Raw genomic sequence first — 19,080 nt, forward strand, 5'->3', positions numbered from 1 at the left:
TAATTAGTAATACATTTGATCAAGCTGGACATTATCTGGGCTTCATAAATATATCTCTCTTAAATGCTTCAACTGTCACAAATTTTCCACTCACAAGATGGAAATGGTGGTCATAAAATTGTTCTCATTATGTGGCTTCCTCTTCATATGACCAACAAAATGGATACTTGGTTTTTTGTCTCAATGATAAGGTCATGTGGATAAAAGAACTGTCTCGCAGTACAGTTAGTGGATTGAGTCAATTCCAGCTCAATAGGAACATGTAATAACATTTAAAATTAATTAAAAGAATCCATTAGTGTTTTTGTAGCAAAAGTCATGTTAATTGTGTTTACTATTTAACTTCAGAAAAATCTTTTGGGGCATTTCAGGGCCAAATTTATCAAGCCTATTTTAATCATCTTTCAAAACCTTTTCCTTCTCTCACTAGGGTCTGGTATTTGCAGCTAAGTGTATCGTGTTTTAAGTTTATCTATAAATCAGATATTGCTTTCATACAAATTTTATGCCTTACTTTGGTTTCAAATTAAAGTGTAAATCTTACAAAACAATGCAAAATGGACTTATTTTTTTAGAACATAGAGGCTCCTTGACTATTTTTAAAACAGATTTCTCTTCCATTTCCCCGGAGATCTATTTATTTTTGTGTTTTATATTTTTAGAGGATGTGTTTTGCTCCCATGAAAGCGAGGAATGAATAACATTGCCTGAAGCCAGGCACAGTGTAGGCAGCAGGTGCTGAGCAGCTTCCTTGTACAGGGCTACTACCACACTTTAATCCTGTTTCAAAAATTCAAGATGTATTTTTTTTTTCTTTAAAAATATGATTATTCTATTAAGATATTTTTATTTTTTATAATAGCCTGCATATGAAAACATCTTGCTCTGCTTTGAAGGTGCACATTAATTCATACTGTTATCAGGGACCTTGGTGATATTGGGGTCTACTCAGCATAATTTTCTGTCTTGATGTTAATAGGATTTATGCATGTGTTTTCCAAGTGGGAAAACATATATATTATTTTTGGATATATGAGCTCTGTCAGGGCTGTCTTCCATTTGGATTATGCCTTTCACAGTTACCTCTGTATCTGTTTCCATGGCATTCTAGTGCAACCTGTAAACAAAATTTTCTCTTTCTCTGTTTGCTGAAATAGGATTTAGCAGTACTTGCAGCTGCTATTGCAGCACACAGGTGGTTGTGGTCCTTGAGCAAGCAGGGCAATATCCAGCTGCATTGATTGGATCCTCTTTGATGTTTTGTATGCATTAGTCTTGTAAGCAATACTGGATCATTCACTGCTGCAAAAATGCTGAGCTTTACACGAGAGGAGGAAGGTGTGGAAGGAAACTATTGAAACTCTCCACCTATATTAGGGTTTATGTCAGCATAGCAGTTTAGTGGACACAATGTAATGAAATTAGAAAATGATATATTAATTACAAAAAGCTGAAGAAACACTAAAGGTTTTAAAATCCAATTTAAAAGGAAGATGACCAGTAGCCATGGGCTACAAATACTCTGTAGCTCAGGCTTCATGTCTGAACTCATCTGTATGAAATATTTGAGGAATTAATCATTGTTGTGCCTGCCTGTGGAGGCATTTGTTCTGTATTGAAAATCACCCAACTTCCTCTGGCCACACTGATAGGCACAACTCTGTGTCACACATAACTATTCCACTCCCTTTTTAAGATACTCAGTTTTGAGTTTTAGGTGATAAAGTGCCTGTTTTCCTTTTTGCATTTGAGAGATATAGGTACATTATCTCTCTTAATAACAGATGTTCAAGCCTGAGTTACGGCTTTTTGATTTAAATGAGAAACTTCCTACTGTATTCAGGCTAGAATTTGACTGTATTGCTCACAAACCCCTGCATATCAAAAGTAGATTGGCCTCCAGAGACTGTGAATTTTAATATTTGTTTTGAATGTGGTTATGCAAACATGGCTCCGAGCTTTGCAACACTTTGTGGGTTTGATTCTTGACTCTGGAACAAATTGCTGCCAAGTGCTCTTGAAGTAGAGAGTGTATCAAACAGAGATCAACGTTTTTGACCTGTATTCTCTTGCCCTGTGGGGTAAGATCTTTAAATGCAGACAGCATCAAGGTTCAGCTCAGTGTTACTGATGTAAATGGAGTATATCACTGTCATCAAAGCACTCCATGTGGACACAGATGTTCTGGTGTTGACATATTCTTCTCTTTTGAAGTAAGGCCAAACATTTCCAGTAATGAGCTACTGGAAAAGAGGAAGCAGTAGGGATATCCTTGACAGATAAGGTAAAATATAGGTTTCACTGTAAAGAAAATAATTTCTTTTAAAAAAATTTAAAAGCCTTGACAAAAATTCTGATTAAAATGATATATATTTTTTCCCCACACGTGCTCATGGACACAAATTTCACTGCATTGAAGCACAGCTCACATACAGAAATACAGCAATGTGTCACACCTTAGGACATCACTTGCTTTCCATAGCAGAGTGGACAAGATAAAACTCAAGATTTTATTACAAACCAAAGAAATGGGCCATAGCACTTTAAGATTTTGCTTAAAATTAACTATTTTTTCATCTATATTGCACCAAGATTTTAGAGAATTGGAAAGGATTTTAAAATAAAAAATTACTATATAAAAACTTTTAATATAAAACCTCAGTATCATAGAGACCTGTTCTGATTTGCCTGTGTCTGTTTTTCCTATTTAGTGGAGGTGAAGAATTGAAGGGAGATGGATTTGAGGAAATTGAATTTTGGCTGTGTTTATGGACTTTATACTGTAATCCTATTTTTCTTTGCTGCTTGATTTAAGTACAACATTATTTTGTTGCAGTTTCTTAATCATGATTTCACACTAAGAGCTCTGTCTTTGGAAGTAAAGGTATTAAAGCCTGCCATGTGGGCATAGCGGTGGAAGACCATCTAAGTACATATACTGTACTATTATGTTGATTGCACAAAGTTTTACAAGTTTCTCAAAGTTAAATAGAAGAGTGAGTTGTTGGAGAGGCAGCAGATTTTCCAAATGATGAAGTGAGCAAATATTCCCTTTGGGCAGAGAACAGCTATAACTCTTGATTATTCAGTGTGAGCATTGCCTCATTGGGGACATTAGTTTTTCAAATTGTGCTAATCTTTTAAAAGTAACAACTGGCCACTCATCACCTTAGGTATTTCAGCAAGATCATGTGCAAAACTCTAATTAGTATTTATAGAACAGCAACTCCTCCCAGTAGAATAGCAGCGGTAGCTGGCAAATATCTGGTTGACACCTGTTAAGTCTTTAGACATCCATTGTATTTTATTCTGCATTTCAAATGAGCAGAGAGCAGTAGGTGAAGTCCCCATAATTAAGGGATAAAGGATAATAAATAACATGGCTCTTGAGTGGATGAACACAAGGTTAAAGGCTGTTCTGGAGTTTTGATGCTGTATTTCAGGAACTGTTTGTTTGTGAGTAATAATGCTAGCTAAAATATTATTGAGCCTTCACCATACGGAGGATTTATGTCTAGATCTAAATGTGTTTTGTTTATAATGTCAGATTTCAAACTGCTTCTTGGCAAAGCAGTTGCTTTCTTCCCTGTCTTTTATCTCAGTCAGCATTGATGGTTTTTAACTGGGTAGCTCCCTTCCCCAGCAAGCACTCTGCTACCTCTGCTGCTAAAACATCTACTGCTAAATGCTCACAACACATTTACATTGCTTCTGAAGTGTTTTTCTTTTCCAGCAAACCTGGAAGCACAGAAAAACTTCTGGGTAATTAATTCAAATTTGAATCTGTATGTATCTTGGTAAATATTGTCATGATGAGGAATTTTGGTAGACATCAAGAAAAGCAATCTAAGTTTTATGAACAATACTCCCATATGTTCCATTCATCAGAAGGGGACAAGTCTGAGAAAATCTGAATTTTGAGTAGCTTTGAGTGTTGCTTCTTGCCAAGTTTCTTTAACATTTGTGTCTACAATGCAGTGTTACAATCACTACCATGTCTACCAGGCTGCATTATACATTCTGAGACTTTCAGCAGCATTTTTAGTATGTATTTATATATCTTTAGCCATAAGATAAGCTGTTTGTGAAATGAGCTGTCATTTGTGGTGAAACAGTTTGAGAATAAAGCACTAAATATATATATAGCTTGCTAATCTGAAAGACTAAAATTGCTTACTATAAAATATATAGCAGGCTGGGGCTAGCGATAACATCACCTGAATTTAGGTAAAGATGAACAAGCTGCTATCATTACCTGGTTCCTTCCTTGGCCTGTTTTACAACTTTGGCTACTCTTGGAGGTTTGTTCTTTTGCCAGCTTTGTACTGTCATGTGTGCTTGGTGCTGCTTTCCTGAGGGATGTGGTGAGAATGCTTCTGGAGGTTCAGGAATGTGTCCCGTGGCACAGGTGGGTGTTGGTGCAGTCCTTGCCAGGTGCAGCTCCAGCTCCTCAGAGCTGCCCCCTCCCTCATCCTGGAACAGCTCTGCACAGGAGCACCAGGCTGGGAGTGGGCCCAGGGTAAAACCAAACTTTCAAGGGAGAGAAAGAGGACTTTGTCTTGCTCTGGGTCATCACAGAGATCCAAAATCAGCTGTATGGCTCCAACCACAGGAGCAGCAAGGGAGCTGGGAGTAAGTGGCTGAAGCAGGGCAAGGGAATGGGGGTAGCAGCTCCCACAAAAATGCCTTGAGAATTGTCTGTGGTACCACAGCCTTCATTTCAATAACTTGTAGCATTTTATTTGGAGAAAAGAGGGAGAAACGCATTTCAGTATTGACCCCTTGAAATCCCACATTGAGTGAAAAGCAGAAGTTTTGTCCTGGTCTTAGTGCAACTCTTTGGACGAAAATAAGATCTTTTTAGACAGGTTTCAGGTTGGCATGTATATTAAAAAAATTAAATAACTTCCAATCCCTGGATAAATTAATGTTTTTGAGAATCTTGTGAAATAACCAAAGAAACAGTTCTAACCACTCTACAAACCTATAAAAGAAACACACTCTCTTCCTCTTCCCCAGCTCAGCAAAGGTGGTCATTCCTGAAAGTACAGAGGAGGTTCCATATCACTATTATTGACAATAGCTTTTGTGGAAATAGCAGAGAGATTATATTCTGCTGAAACAATGTATGAGTCAGATCCCAAAATGAATGTGTTTATTGTGCAGATTAAATGGGATTTGTTTGTGTCATTGTGTCAAGTTACATTTTATTGGAGGGATACTTCACTGGAAATTTAAGATGGAATTATGTTGTAGAAGACTAATAACAAGGAAATTAAATTAATATAAAAGAAGGCATATGAGTTTTAGGATTCAAATAGAAAATGATGAAAAAGTTCCAAAGGCTGCTATGCCATCATGAAAAACCCTAACTGTTTTATATGTATGTGTGTGTTCCCTCGTCATTTATCTAACTGATCTCCTATAAATCAATTTATTTAGATTACAGCAGAGTCAAAAGGCCCCTGCCAGGATCAAGACTTATTGTGCTTGGCGCTGTGGAAACATATAAACAGACAAAGTCCTTTTCTAAAGTTGTGAAAATTTTATGATTGATTTCAGTAAGAGCAAAGTTAGGCCAATACTGAGCACTTCTGAAAATTCCATCCTTAAAGATTTATTCCAAGCAGTAACTGTTTAAAAAATGACATACTGCTTACATAAGAGTCTAAATATTTGATGGTTATAGTATTTACATCTGAAACACCAGAGGCTATGTGCTTTAATACCTCAATCTGTTTCCCATACACTCTGTCAACATGAGTTCCCCGTGTTGATTGAGGGCACCCTGTGATCCCTAAGGTTGTATTCATGAAGGGTTACCCTTGGTGCTACTTTATTCATGAAAGGTTTGAAGCACATAGGAAACAAATGGGTTTGTTCCTGTTAGGTGTGCATTTTTGTAAACTATAAATACTTAATTACTGGGGTTCTGATGAGAAATTCAAATATCTTGAAAGTGTACGGTTGCATGAAAATATATTTCCTGTCACTGGTGCAAACCACAATGAAATTTGCACTTAGGAGATTTTGTGGCAGTTTAAAACAACTGAATTGTAGTTTTTTTCCCACTAAAGTCCATGGTATTGAGTTTAATAGCTGCAAAGTATGACCAGAGCTGTGCATTATATCCCATCCTGAAACAGGTCATTCTCTCTCCTCAGGTGATGGGCATTTGGTGGAACTGATTGCATGAAAAGTGTTCACAGAACTGGGTTCCTAACCTTGGCAGGTTTAACAAAAAGTACATAAAATTGAAGCTTTTTTTTTCCCCCCCAAAATGAGTCTGTAAGTTAGATAAATATGGGCAGCACTGAGCTCAAAGTAGAGTCAAACTACCAAGAGGACATTGCAGCTTTTCATTGCAATTTTATACTTTGGACTAATGGAGTGAAGCAGAATGAAAATCACCTCTGTTAAGAATGGCATTTATCAGCTGTAAGTACTTAGTAGTAAGAGCTCTACACAGACAAAGCTGAGTGTCACCAAGAAATGTACTTGAAAATCAGACTGTTAACACAAGACTACACAAATAAGAGCCAAAAACTGTAATCAGAAAATGTAACATCTCTTTAAGAATCTTTTAATGGTCTGAAGAGTGCTAGACAAGTTGAATTTAACAAGATGTAATAACCTATGACATAATATAATTGAGAATGCACCAGGACGCAGCACAGTCAGGTTAAATTTTGGCTTTCCTTCACTTAGCCTTGCAACTTTAAAGATCTTTCAACACAGGGTTTTAAAAATACATAGTACTGTTTAAATTTACATATGACATAAAAGCATAGAATGTGCAATACATCAGAAATACAATTCTAAGCAAAGTTAGGGCTGCAACACCCTGACTAATATTATTAAATGTTTTTTTGAATCATTAACAACAAAGTTTTTATTAATTTGCTGTGAAGAAACAATGTTTAGTGCAGAGGAAAAGGTGCAAACTCCTGCTAAAAGTGAGGCTTGGCTTATATTCGAAGTGCCATGGTAAAAGTCAAAACAATGAGTTGAATTTCTCTTTTAATAGAACTTAAAATAGAAGACAAATACATTTTGCTATACTGTGGAAAATTGAGAACTGTAGAGAAAATAAGCAGTAAATAAGTATGGCAAGTGATAATGCAGGAACAGAACATTAAAATAATAGGTGCTGTATATTGAACTTGGACTCATGGGATTCAACAGTTGTATACAAACCCAAAAGATAAACCCCTCATTTTTATGCTGTGATTACTAGGGATAAGTTATGAATTAACTTCTGTATGATATGGCACAAGTTTGAGAGAATTAAAATTTAATGATAATACAATAGGGATAAGATCTTTCCTGTATCTGTAGATGCTGAGGCAGTGGTTAAAGTTTGTTTTTAAAACTGCTTCAAGTAGGATTATTGAATTCCAGCTTGAAAGTGAAACTTCTTCCTGCTTCACTTTATTAAGCATCTCTGAGATTGAAAGCCTTGCAAGAGCTCTCCTAGTGTGATTAGAAAGTATCCAATATTTTTTGGCAGCAAATACTAATTCCAATCATTCTGTCTAGTACTGCTCAGGCAGCACGAGGATAACTGGCTGTCAGATGCTTTGGGTAATGGAAAGGTGAGGCTCCAGGCTCTCAGTGGAAAGCTGGCAGCTTTGTTGACAGTTCCCTGCCTCTGGAAAATCAGAGTGCTGCTGGGGAGGGGATGGGCTGCGCTGGGTGAGTGGTCTGGGCTCTTGGCTGGATCAGCATCCCTTTGGAAACCACGGATCTTTAGCAGAGGTTTGAACAACACTGTGCCTTCATTACCCCCTCAGACCCTCGGGTTTCCCTGCAGGTTTCCCTGCGGGTTTCCCTGCAGGTTTCCCTGCCTTCTGCCCAGCAGTCTGAGTGAGATGCAGGGCTGGTTTATCTTTGTGGGCTCCCAGGATATAGGGCAGCTGGTCTGGGGCATTTCCCCAGCACCTGTGGTGGCATTCCCAGGCTGGACACTGGACATGCCCAGAGTACGGCTGAGCAGGTGGGAGGGTGGGGGGTGAGCAGTGCAGGTGGGTGACAGGAGAGCAGTGCAGGGGGTGACAAGAGAGCAGTGCAGGGGGTGACAAGAGAGTAGTGAAGGTGACAGAAGAGCAGTGCAGGTGAGTGAGAAAAGAGCAGTGCAGGTGGGTGATGGGTGAGCAGTGCAGGTGACAGGAGGGCAGTGCAGGTGACAGGAGAGCAGTGCAGGTGGGTGACAGGAGAGCAGTGCAGGTGACAGGAGAGCAGTGCAGGTGGGTGACAGGAGAGCAGTGCAGGGGGTGACAAGAGAGCAGTGCAGGTGACAGGAGAGCAGTGCAGATGGGTGACAGGAGAGCAGTGCAGGTGACAGGAGAGCAGTGCAGGGGGTGACAAGAGAGTAGTAAAGGTGACAGAAGAGCACTGCAGGTGGGTGAGAAAAGAGCAGTGCAGGTGGGTGACAGGAGAGCAGTGCAGGTGACAGGAGGGCAGTGCAGGTGGATGCTGACTGAGCCATTCAGGTGAGTGTTGCTGAGCTGTGCAGGTGCCCACCCTCAGGGCTGTACCTGCTGCCAGAGGCTGGGGGGCTCTACCTGTGGTGGGGCTGTGCCCTGCCCTGGGGGCACCTCCCCTCAGGTGCCTTTTCTAGGTTTATTCTCTGTTTCCCCCCTATTCTGTGCTCTTGCACAGACACCACCAAGCCCCATGAGAGGTTGACATCCATGGTGAGGGGATGTGGCACTTGTGAGGGGATGAGCAAGGTGTGGGTGCTCACCCCGCTGCCCTCTACCCCAAAATGTGTGACCCAAGGAACAGTGTTGTGAGAAGCACAGCCATGAGTGCAAAGCGTCCTCTCAGCAGCTCAAGGATTAGATTTTTATTAAGGATTGGTTGTTAATTTATTAAGGACTTACACCAGGTAACTGAACTTCTGGTAAAATGATGTGAAATGGTAAAATTAGTAACTTCTCTGATAGGGACTTGCTATTGAGACTGAGGATGAAAATGGTGTTTCTGTTTGCTTTTTGTTTGAAGATGTCACTGTTTTTTTAGCCTTTCTGAGGTGCTACTGTAAAAAACATTGAATTCATTCTGTGGAGAATTCTTTTGGAATTGTTTATTGGAAATATGTGATACCATTTAGAAAAAATATGGGCAGGGACATTTCAGCTCAAGATAAAGAGATTCAACTTAAAGGATAGGTTTACCATAGAAAGAAATTGAGGAATATCCAAGTTAAAATAACTTATTGTGGCTTTTAATATTCAATTAAGTCCTCTCCTAATATTTTTCCTAGTGGAGTTAAAAACCATCAGTACCTCATGGCTTCACAACCAGAATGATATAATAATTTAATTTTGATAAGAAAAATAATTTTTCCCCATCTGCTACGGTACTGATACTTTAATGTTCTTATGGTTGTTTTTTAAATGTCATTCAGTCAATGAAGGGGAGTCATGTAGCATGTGTATTTTTCTGAGTAGTTTCTTTATTAAACATAATTCTCTGGGCTCTCCTGAGGGACTGTCTCTATCCTGGGGGTACTGCTAGAAAGGATTGTGATGCAAATCCTGCCCAGGAAGTGTTTGGCTTGTTTCAACTCTGTGAACTTGAGGAATGACTCAGCCAGGGGAAAAGTGCTGCTGCATGTGCAGTCAGAAGGGCTTTACCTTCAGGAGCAGCTTCTGTAGCTAAAAGCAAAGTAAGTCAAGATAAGTAAGGAAGGAAACACATTCAGATTCACTGAGTGTTAACCCCTGCTGGGAAAAAGCCTGCTTTGAAAGGAAGGGAAAAAAAGAGAAATACTGTGTGTGTACCTGGTGAAATGAAGGGGAATTGATTTAGGTGAGAATGATGGATATAAATACAGTTTTCTGTATAAGTTAGAAAACAAACAAACAACAAAACCTGTGCTGTATGTCACATTCTTCAAGAATTCATGTTCATGTTAACTGTTACATTCCTGCCTGAAATCTGGGGTTTTTAAAACCAGACAATTATTTGCAATCAGAGAATGTTCACTTGGAGGAAATTTCCACAAGAGTGGAAATTTCCCAGCCGATGTGAGGCACCTGTAAATCACATTTAACATCTGTAATCTGTGTGGCTGCTGTCTTTGACAAGAGTCTCAGCATACAGGAAAGGGAACAGAGCATTCTGGAGTTGTCATTTCTAATACTCATCAACTTGTTTCTGTGTGCTATGAAAGTACAGAATCCAACAACCTCAATGAATCATAAATGTCTGGGGTGGGAGTGTTGGTATTTTCATATGGGGGATACTCCTTCAGTTTGTGTTCCTTTCGTTTTCCTTTGGCAAAGAATTCCGAGTGTGCACTGAGGAACTGGGCTTTACAAACATGTCTGTGTAGAGGAAGTGAAGGAGTGGATACAAATAACAAGAAAATAGTAGCCTGGAGTGAAAAGTGTGACTGTGCCTGGGACCCCTGGATACAAAAATTAAAGAGGAAATAAATTACATGTTGACTGTGTGTTCTTCTATATAGAAAAGAAACAACCAACTTAACCATAACCAAGGATGGAAAACTGTATTTTAGTTCTTAGCAGCTGCTGCACAACAGAACAGAGTGTTTGCATTCACAGTACTGCCACTGTGTGGTTTTCCCTGAAATTCTGCAGGTAAGGAAAGCTCTTCTCTAGCAAATTATCAAGACACTCAAAGCAGCACATAGATGTGGGCAGGAGAGTGATGGCAGTGAAAATGTCATGGTGCATTTCCAAAGGTTTGCTTTTTTAGTTTTGGTTTTGATTTCAGTTTGCCTTCCTTGAAGGAGGGATTTCATACTTGAAAACTTCTGCCCTTCAAATACAGGTTTTCAGCACAACCTGATATTTCAATACCTTAATATTTACAGTTGAAACTGAAGGTTTCCTTTTGTTCTTTGTTTCAAAGGTTGGTACAAAATTTTAGGTCCAAACCAAACTTGTTGTTAGAGTTTCTTTTGAAGGTTTTAGATCTTGGAAAGTGCAGTGCAATGAAATTAAGATATCCACTGACAGAATCTTGCACTAACATAAATAAAGGCTGTTTGTAGCTTTAATTTAACATGTAATTAATAAAAGCTATCTCTCTTGAAGCCACCAAAAATGTGAATTAATGTTTAGAAAACCTTCTGGTAAGTGAAACTGAGATACTTTATAGCAGATGCACAACATTTACAAGTATCACTAATATGATCTGCCTGACAGCATGAGCCACATGCATGAGAGCTTAATCATCGCTAATGCCTCAATAAAAGCTATTTATTGGAGTATATTTTTTAAGATACACCTTTAAGTACAGATACTTGATATTTTGAGTTCCAGTTTTAAAATGTGCTTCTGTACTCATTTCTCATGTTGGTGTCATACCATTTTTGTATTGGGAGGGAATGATAACCACTTTAAAATACCAAAAAATACTCTGACCCGAAATGACACAATACTGATATTGCAGTCAAGCTTAAAAAATATAATTGAGGTCCATTTTATTGAAGTATAGATACATAAAATGTATCTTGTTATTTTTCTAGTGGTAAATGAGACCTGAATCTGGAGAGTTTTTGAACAGACTCACTTTTACCTTCACTTTGTGCAAGATTCTGCTGGATATCTTCCATCTTAGTTTCAAATGAAACAGTTGTAGTTTTGAAATGCTGGTCAACTACTCTTTTTTCCCATCTATAAAAATGCAACATAGTGAAATGTTTCTTAATTTTTCCTGTTGTATCTAAATGCCACTATATATGCCAGAGACAGAAAATCTGGAAGCTAATAATGAACTGCAGCGTCTCTGACAGGGTTTGACTTCTCCTCTCCTCCTCCTGTTTAATATTGGATTTCTTTGAATGTGAGATGTGAACTTCAGAAAGCTGGGCCTTGGAAACAAGTGTGTTACAGCTGTGAAAATTCAGTAGTGTTCAGAAGCTGGCAATGGATTCAGTTACACCACAGTAACAATAAAATAATTGTGAAGCTTTTTTTTTGTTTTGTTTTGCAAAGGAGGAAAGTGTTTATTCAGTAATGATGACATCTGTAAGAAATAGAGAATGGAAAAAAACATGGTTCTTTAAAAAAACATGGTTCTTTAAATGATGGCACCAGACTTGGATTGCACAACAGAGCTGAAGCTGCCCCTCAGTCCAGCAGCTAAGAGCTGCCCTGGGTGTGGGTAGAGATGAAAACAATTGACTTGGAGGGATAAAATGAAAGCCAGCTGAGGTGGAAGGAGAGCTTTAAATGTAACTCATAGTGACTTGATCGGTATTGAAGAGTTAGGGTGATTCTAGTTAAGTTTTTGAGGTTATAGAATGTGAGGCTGACTTTGGAAATTCAGATAGCAAAAGCAAAGTGTTTGTAAGGTTTTGCTCTTTTCTGCTCAGAGTTCCATCCCAAGATAGAAGATCTAATTAGTATTTATTATCACATTTTACAGGAGGAGAGATAAAGGCAAGAGATAATAGATTTTTTTTTCAAGGTCATTGTAAAGAGCAGCTTAGGCGCAACCTCAGAATTTTTTCATTTTATTTGTTTCTCAGTTCAGTGATCTGCAAGCAGTAAAAAATCTAGTACCAAATTTACTACATTATGCTGTTACATTATTACCTTAAAAATTCATGCCATACATGGGTGGCTGTAAGCAAGTTCAACTTTGGTTCTGGGGCTTAATTATTTTGATTTTTTTCTAGAGATTTATTTGTTTGAACTCCCAGGAAAAAAGTGAAATTTTCCAGGGTTTCAGACTTCAGGAAGTAATTTTATTTTTTATCAGAAGCATACTACTGGTCCTAGTAGATTTAGCACATCTTATTGGTTATAAAGGAATATTTATACTCATTTATTATAATCTGAGAGCTAGAATTTTCCTCTCACAATATTTACATAAGAGTTATCTCTTGCTAGATTACTGAAAAAGAAATCACCCTTCATCACCTCAGAATACTTTTTTTTTTTCAATGTTTTAAAGCTGTCTAAAAATACATCCAGACACTCCAAGCTAAGCAACAGAAAGGCTTCCCATAAGTTCCAGAACAATTAAACTCAGTGCTCCCTTCTAAATAAACCATGTGCTGGGTCAGGAGAGCCAGCAAGAGGCAGCCTCTTTAGCCCCACTGTTTGCACAGTGTTCTACTGGAGCCCTGCACAGGTTTGAAGTTTTTCTCAGGTCTAACTGCCAAAAAAAGTCCCCTGCACATGGTTTTGAATTTAGCTTTTAGAAGTTTTTCCAACTAAGTTTGAACTGCTGAAATGAAGGTTCATAACACAAAGGTTGTCATACCCTTTGTGCTAATGGTGCCCTTATAATGTGGCATATTAAATATTAAACATAGTTTGCAGCAGATAAAAAGCAATTTTTGTTTAATTTTTCCTAAATATTAATGCTATCAGGCACCTTAATCCTTTCATTATAACAAAAATTTGTTCAAGCTCATTCTTATTAAACATTTTCTAATTTATAATGATATGGATGTTTTTCTTCTGATCCTAATAATTAAGGCCAAAATACCATTGTAAAGAAAAAAATCTGAGAGCTGGGAGGGGGAGTCTTTACTGGTATATTGGGAAGAATTGCAGACTAGAAAAATAGCTTTATTTTACCCAAGGATACCAAGACAATGCCTATCTCTCAAGTAATCCAGCTCAAAGTTTTGGGTCAGTTGCCAAAGAATGAAATGGAATACCTGCAAAACACTCAGTGAAATGACCTGGAAAATAATGTATAAAGAGGTTGCCAGTCACTTCTGAGTGAGGACCATTCTTCCATCTCTATCTCTGAACTGCAGAAAAAGAAATAAAATTCCTGAATTGGAATTAGTTTCAAATCAACTTTTTTCTGCATCCCAGAACAAAAATGTAGTCAGCAATTATTTTATAATGCTAATTACAGACCTGTTCTAACAGGGTTACTGGAGGCTGAAAGCCCTTGATATGACAGCAAATGTTTTCCATAACCCCCCATTGGCATTCAAATTCAGTATAAAGGTAGGGAAAGGGTAGGAACAATGAGAAAGAAACAATTGTAGGGAAATGTTGTTTAGAAATGGAATATATTTAGGTGATGTTGTACTTACTCCAAGCAGACTGATGTGGCTTCACTAATTGCAGTAAAACTACAGCTGACAAAAAAGGGGGACTGTGGCCCATTTTTGTAGTGGGTGCTATATCTCTGGGTTGTTTTTAAAAAAATATGTTTATTCTTATTTTCCTTCTTTCTCCCATCTAATTCTCATTTATGCACTCTCACAAAAAGACATTCACACATTTGTTTTAAAACTGCATTTTTTTATTATTATGCAGCTTTTCTTTCCTCGTGGAATGACTTTTTAATTTTCAATGTCCACAGCTTTTCAGCTGAACTGAAGCAATATTGCTAATTTGCTTGTATGCAAAGAATTTTAGTGCTATTTTGGTAGATGCACTTTTAAAAAAAATGTTTCTTTTAAATAGTAAGCTGCTTAAAAGAGTCTTTGCATAATTCTTGGGTCTGCTGAATCCCATGTTAGTTGGTTTTCTGAGCCAATATTACTCATGCATAGAATAATTATATAGATATTTCTGTTGAGAAATAAAGAATGAACTTACAAGATAAAGAACTGAGTGTGGTGGCTGTGGGGTTTGTGAATACAGTGGGTCAGCATTTATTTTCACATCAGGGAAAATCTAGAGAAACCTCTGGATTTAGCTGGAGTCATTTTTAGATTTAAATCAGTGTAAGGTAGGCTCCTTTGATTGAAGTCAAAGTCAAGAACATTTTTAAGTGCCTTGATGGATGCAGACTTCTCCCAAATGCCAGAAATGCACAGCTGGCCATCAACCCTAAATCCCACTTGCTTCCATTCCCAAGGACTGTGTCCCAAACATCCTTTGCCTGGGTGGGATGAGCTCCTGTGTGAAGAGCAGCTGGCTGAGGTCGATCTAAAGGCAGGTAGAGGTGGGATTGTAGCTAAAGTCAAACTCTCCAAGGATGGGAAGCTCTTTTATTTTAGAAAATGTTTCTGGATCGTGTACTGCCTGTGGAAAATGGTGGTAGCATAGAAATATTCCCCTCAATTCACCTCCCTCAGTGGACAGCTGGAACACTGTCTTCTCTTCCACGCTTGCATTCCTGCCAAGATATGTTTGAATACACCTGGAGCTTCTCTTCAGCTGTACCAGCTACTGCAGATTCTGTTGTGGTGCCTTCCTGGTGTCCTCAGGAAACACAGGGAGGTTCCAGGTTTAGTCTCACACTGATACCTGTCCTGGAAGCTGCCGTGTATCTTGGCCTAGGATAACCACAGAGACAGGCTTGGCCATGAGCAGTGAAGTTCAAGGGGAGAGAAGTTCCTCAGCAGGGTTTGAATTTTGACCTCTTTTACCAGAACAGATTGGAAGAGTGAGGAGTCTTCATAAAGAAATGGAAAAATTCTGTCAGCAATTGTGGTGCAAACCAGTAATAAACAAGAGGAGAGAAAGAACAGAAAGTAAGAAGATTTATAATAGTGGGAGAAACTCTAAGAGAAAGAAGGAAATATCCTAACAAATCACCAGTCCTAACAGAAGCATGATACAAACCAGAACATTGCCTTTGTGAAACTGCATCTATATTGTACAGAATCCAGACCCTGCTCTGTGTAGTCACAGAAGAGACAGACAAGTGAACAGACATTCATATTTTCTTCAAGAAAAGTGAAGATTTAAGTCAAAAGATGAAATAAGGATTTATTTTTTTTAATGACCTAACTAAATAATTATGGTACATTCTTTTTCTTTTTTTTTTTTGGCACTAATAGATGAATCTCCATACAAGAGGTTGAATCTGGTAAATCTCAGTGGCTTCCAACTTTCAGAATGTACCTGGCAAGCTTAGAGGAGAAAAATGATAGTAAAGGGAAAGGGATAATTCGACATTAATGTTACATGCCCACATACTAACTTGTCTTAAAGTAGATATGGAAATGGAGGTCTAAAATATCTCTCAATATCGTTAGAGGAGACAGATTTTTAATGTTTTTCAAATAAAAAAGGTTCTTTCGGTTCATGAAGATCTATAAAAGTGTAACTGTTCTCTTCGTGTAATTGAAACGTTAATTTCACCAACCTTTCCATGGAATGCTTGAATGTCTCTTATATGCATGTCTCTCTTCACAAATATCAAGTTTAAAGGAATTTTTCTTGAACCTGTGAAGATTTCTTGAGTTGCAGAAAAACAGGTTGTTACGAAACCCACAGCTCTGTACATGAAAAATATTGAAGTTCTATTTTAAGTATTACTTGGCATATCAAAAACTTTGCACTGGTAATTGCATTGACAATCACATAGTGTCCCATTGCTGAAGAAATAGGTTCAAACCCAGCCATTCTTTATTTTCCAATGGCTAAAAAAATGAGTTTTATAATGAGGAAATAATACAAATTATTCCCTTCAAGAATTACACAGGGTACATTGCACAACAAAATTATCATAACCAACAGTTAGATCATGAATTATGCTTGAAATATCTGCATTTTCCAGCTTCCTACAGTCTTTTTTTAAAACGCTTTGAGCTGCACTAATGCCCACTGCGTATCGCTTGAAACCTGCAGCAGGTTTGCAGTCAGTACGAGCTGATGTGCTGTTGATCTCTGTTTGCAAGCTGTTTAATGTTAAAAGTTCTGCTGAAACTGTCAGTAGAAAGACTATGAATAATTTCAAAGACCCTCCCAGGCTTATCTGTTCTCTTGCTTCCAGCATGCTGCTTTTAGTAATGAAACTATAGGTGCTGCCTGGCTGCTGGAAAAGTGACTTTGAAGCAGTTTCACCACAACTGTGTAAGACTGAGATGGTGCCTGCACTGCTGGATCAATCACCACTCATTCCTGGTAGCAGTGATGCACGTTTTTCACCAGACAGGGGTGAAAAAATCTTCAGTGCCTATCAATGAATGCAGTGTGCCCCCTGGATTGTTGATGAGTTCCAACCTTTCTTCCTGGAGCCTACAGGGCTTGTGGGGTTCCTGCTTCCATGGTTCTGTGTGTGATGGGTGCTGTTTTAAAATAGTCTGATTCTCTTTGGAGCATTTAAAAGCCATTATTTGATGGAAATTGTGAAACACCAGTTGATCTTGTAAGATATTTGCCAGTATCTTGCAAAAATCCTTATGCTTTTAATAATCTGGTCTCATCTAAGCTTGAAATAGATGACAGATTTGTTCTGTTGATGAGAGTCTAGCAAGAAACAGGAGTGTGGTGATTAGGAGTCTGTATTTCCCATAACCTCCATTACATATCTGGTATTCAAATTTGTGAGGGCTTTTTTTATCATTTTGGTAGGTGATTTCTCTCTGTGGTTTTTTTTTTTGGTTTTTTTTTTGTCTTTTTTCTTTGTCTTTTTTTGTTTGTTTCTTTTTGGGGAGTGGGTTGTTTAAAAATTTTTTCAGGGTTTCTGTATCCTTTTTTTTTCTCTCTGAAATCACTTTGTTTGTTGGGAATTGTCTAACTCAATTGAAGAATCCAAATAAGAAAAACAGTTTAAACAGTGAAGGGCAAATATTTTAGAAATCTCTTGGAGGTTTTAGGTAATAGATCAGTAATAAAAAGAAGAAAAAACCCCCAGTATTGAGGTGGGCTGCTTCCTTTCCAGTGAAAGGGTGGTGCAGTGAAAGGTGATCTACTGTTGTAGAGTCTCTACTTCTCGTACTTATTATGGTACCATGGTAACATCAGAATTAGACACGGAAAATGGGATAAGTAGCCTGGTAGAACATAATCAAGAGCACACAAACAATGTGTTACAGGTAATCTATAAGAGAAATTATTGGCAAATACTGTAGGGTCCTGGGAAGGAACACTGTAGAGCTCTTTGGGGAACAGCTCCAGTAGGGGATCTGTCTGTAGGATGTAGAAGCTGTTGGAAAAACACAAAAACACAATGTCTGGGCTGGTGAGAGGAGTGAGGAACATGAAACTGCTGCAACAGAGGGGTGGTGGCATTCTAGGTTGGGAAGAAGCAGAGACCATTCTAGGTTGGGAAGAGTAGAAATGTTAGCTTTTGGGATCTGTGAAAGGTGTGATAAAGAAACAATAATTCACTACTCCTCTGCCTGTGTGCTCAACCAGCAGGATCTTAATTAGGTCCTTTCAGTGATTTTTGTGTCTGTCTGGAAGCAGAATGTAAGATGGTGTGTTGTAAGTGCTGTTTGGGGTAATCAGTGTCCAGACTGACTCTGCAGTCCCACAGAGGACAGAGGCAGCCACAAGCATTGTTGGCATGTAAGGAGGCACAGGCAGTGTGGCTTTGACAGACTGTAATTGTGAGGGATAAAACTACTGTACAGGGAATATATGATCCCACATCAAAAATGTCTGACAGGTCAATATTCCTGTCTGAGAATTCAGCAGTCCCAGATTATAAAGCTGGGATCATGGGAAATGAAATTAATGCAGAATCATAGGCATGACTGCATGTGAGACATTAAATAGTGTAGATCACAGCAGACTGTTGTATTTTCATTTTTGACTGCTTTTGTTTCTCACAGGAGGTGTTTATGCACATTGTTTCAAAGGGTTTGTGTACACATTGTGAATTTACTACAACAATGTTGTTGATTTTTGTTCCCCAGCTGCTATGGGTAGTATGGCTATCTTTGTACCACCTGTGCAGCAGGAGGTCCTTCCTTCCTTCAGTTGATTGCAGATTACAGGTTTGGATGTTATCAAATTAACCTTATGAACTGCTTTGGTTATTCTCAAATCAACCTTTTGACCCGCATGTCAAAACTGTTGCAGCTGAACGTGTACGAGCATGTGAGGATTAAGGTGTTGGGAATGCTATCCTACCATTTAATATCAAAGCCAACCTGGAAGACATTGCTTATGAAATTGATTGATCTTTCTGTTGTGAGGAAATGATAAGGTTGTGAGACACGGACAGCATAAAAAGTGTTCTGTGCAGAGCAAATGCTTTAAGTGCAGTTCCCACTCTCACCCTGGTTATTGCAGTGCTGGTGTGACAGATTGAAGGACAGGACTGCAGGAGCTCCATCCCTCCAGGGCCATGGAGGAGGATATTCACCATCCAAGGTACTCAGGGGGCTGGCTGATGTCCTCTGCCACCGCCTATTGCCTGGAATGGAAATGGAAACAGGAAAAG

The 19,080-nt window shown here is 38.5% G+C and overlaps 1 protein-coding gene across 1 annotated transcript in view; it reads left to right on the forward strand.

The window, feature by feature from the left end:
• LOC116999979 (BEN domain-containing protein 5-like) overlaps nucleotides 1-19,080 on the forward strand; it is a 555,607-nt gene that overhangs the window by 216,173 nt on the left and 320,354 nt on the right.

This window comes from Catharus ustulatus, chromosome 9 (genome assembly GCF_009819885.2).
Source record: "Catharus ustulatus isolate bCatUst1 chromosome 9, bCatUst1.pri.v2, whole genome shotgun sequence".
Taxonomy (NCBI): Eukaryota; Metazoa; Chordata; class Aves; order Passeriformes; family Turdidae; genus Catharus; species Catharus ustulatus.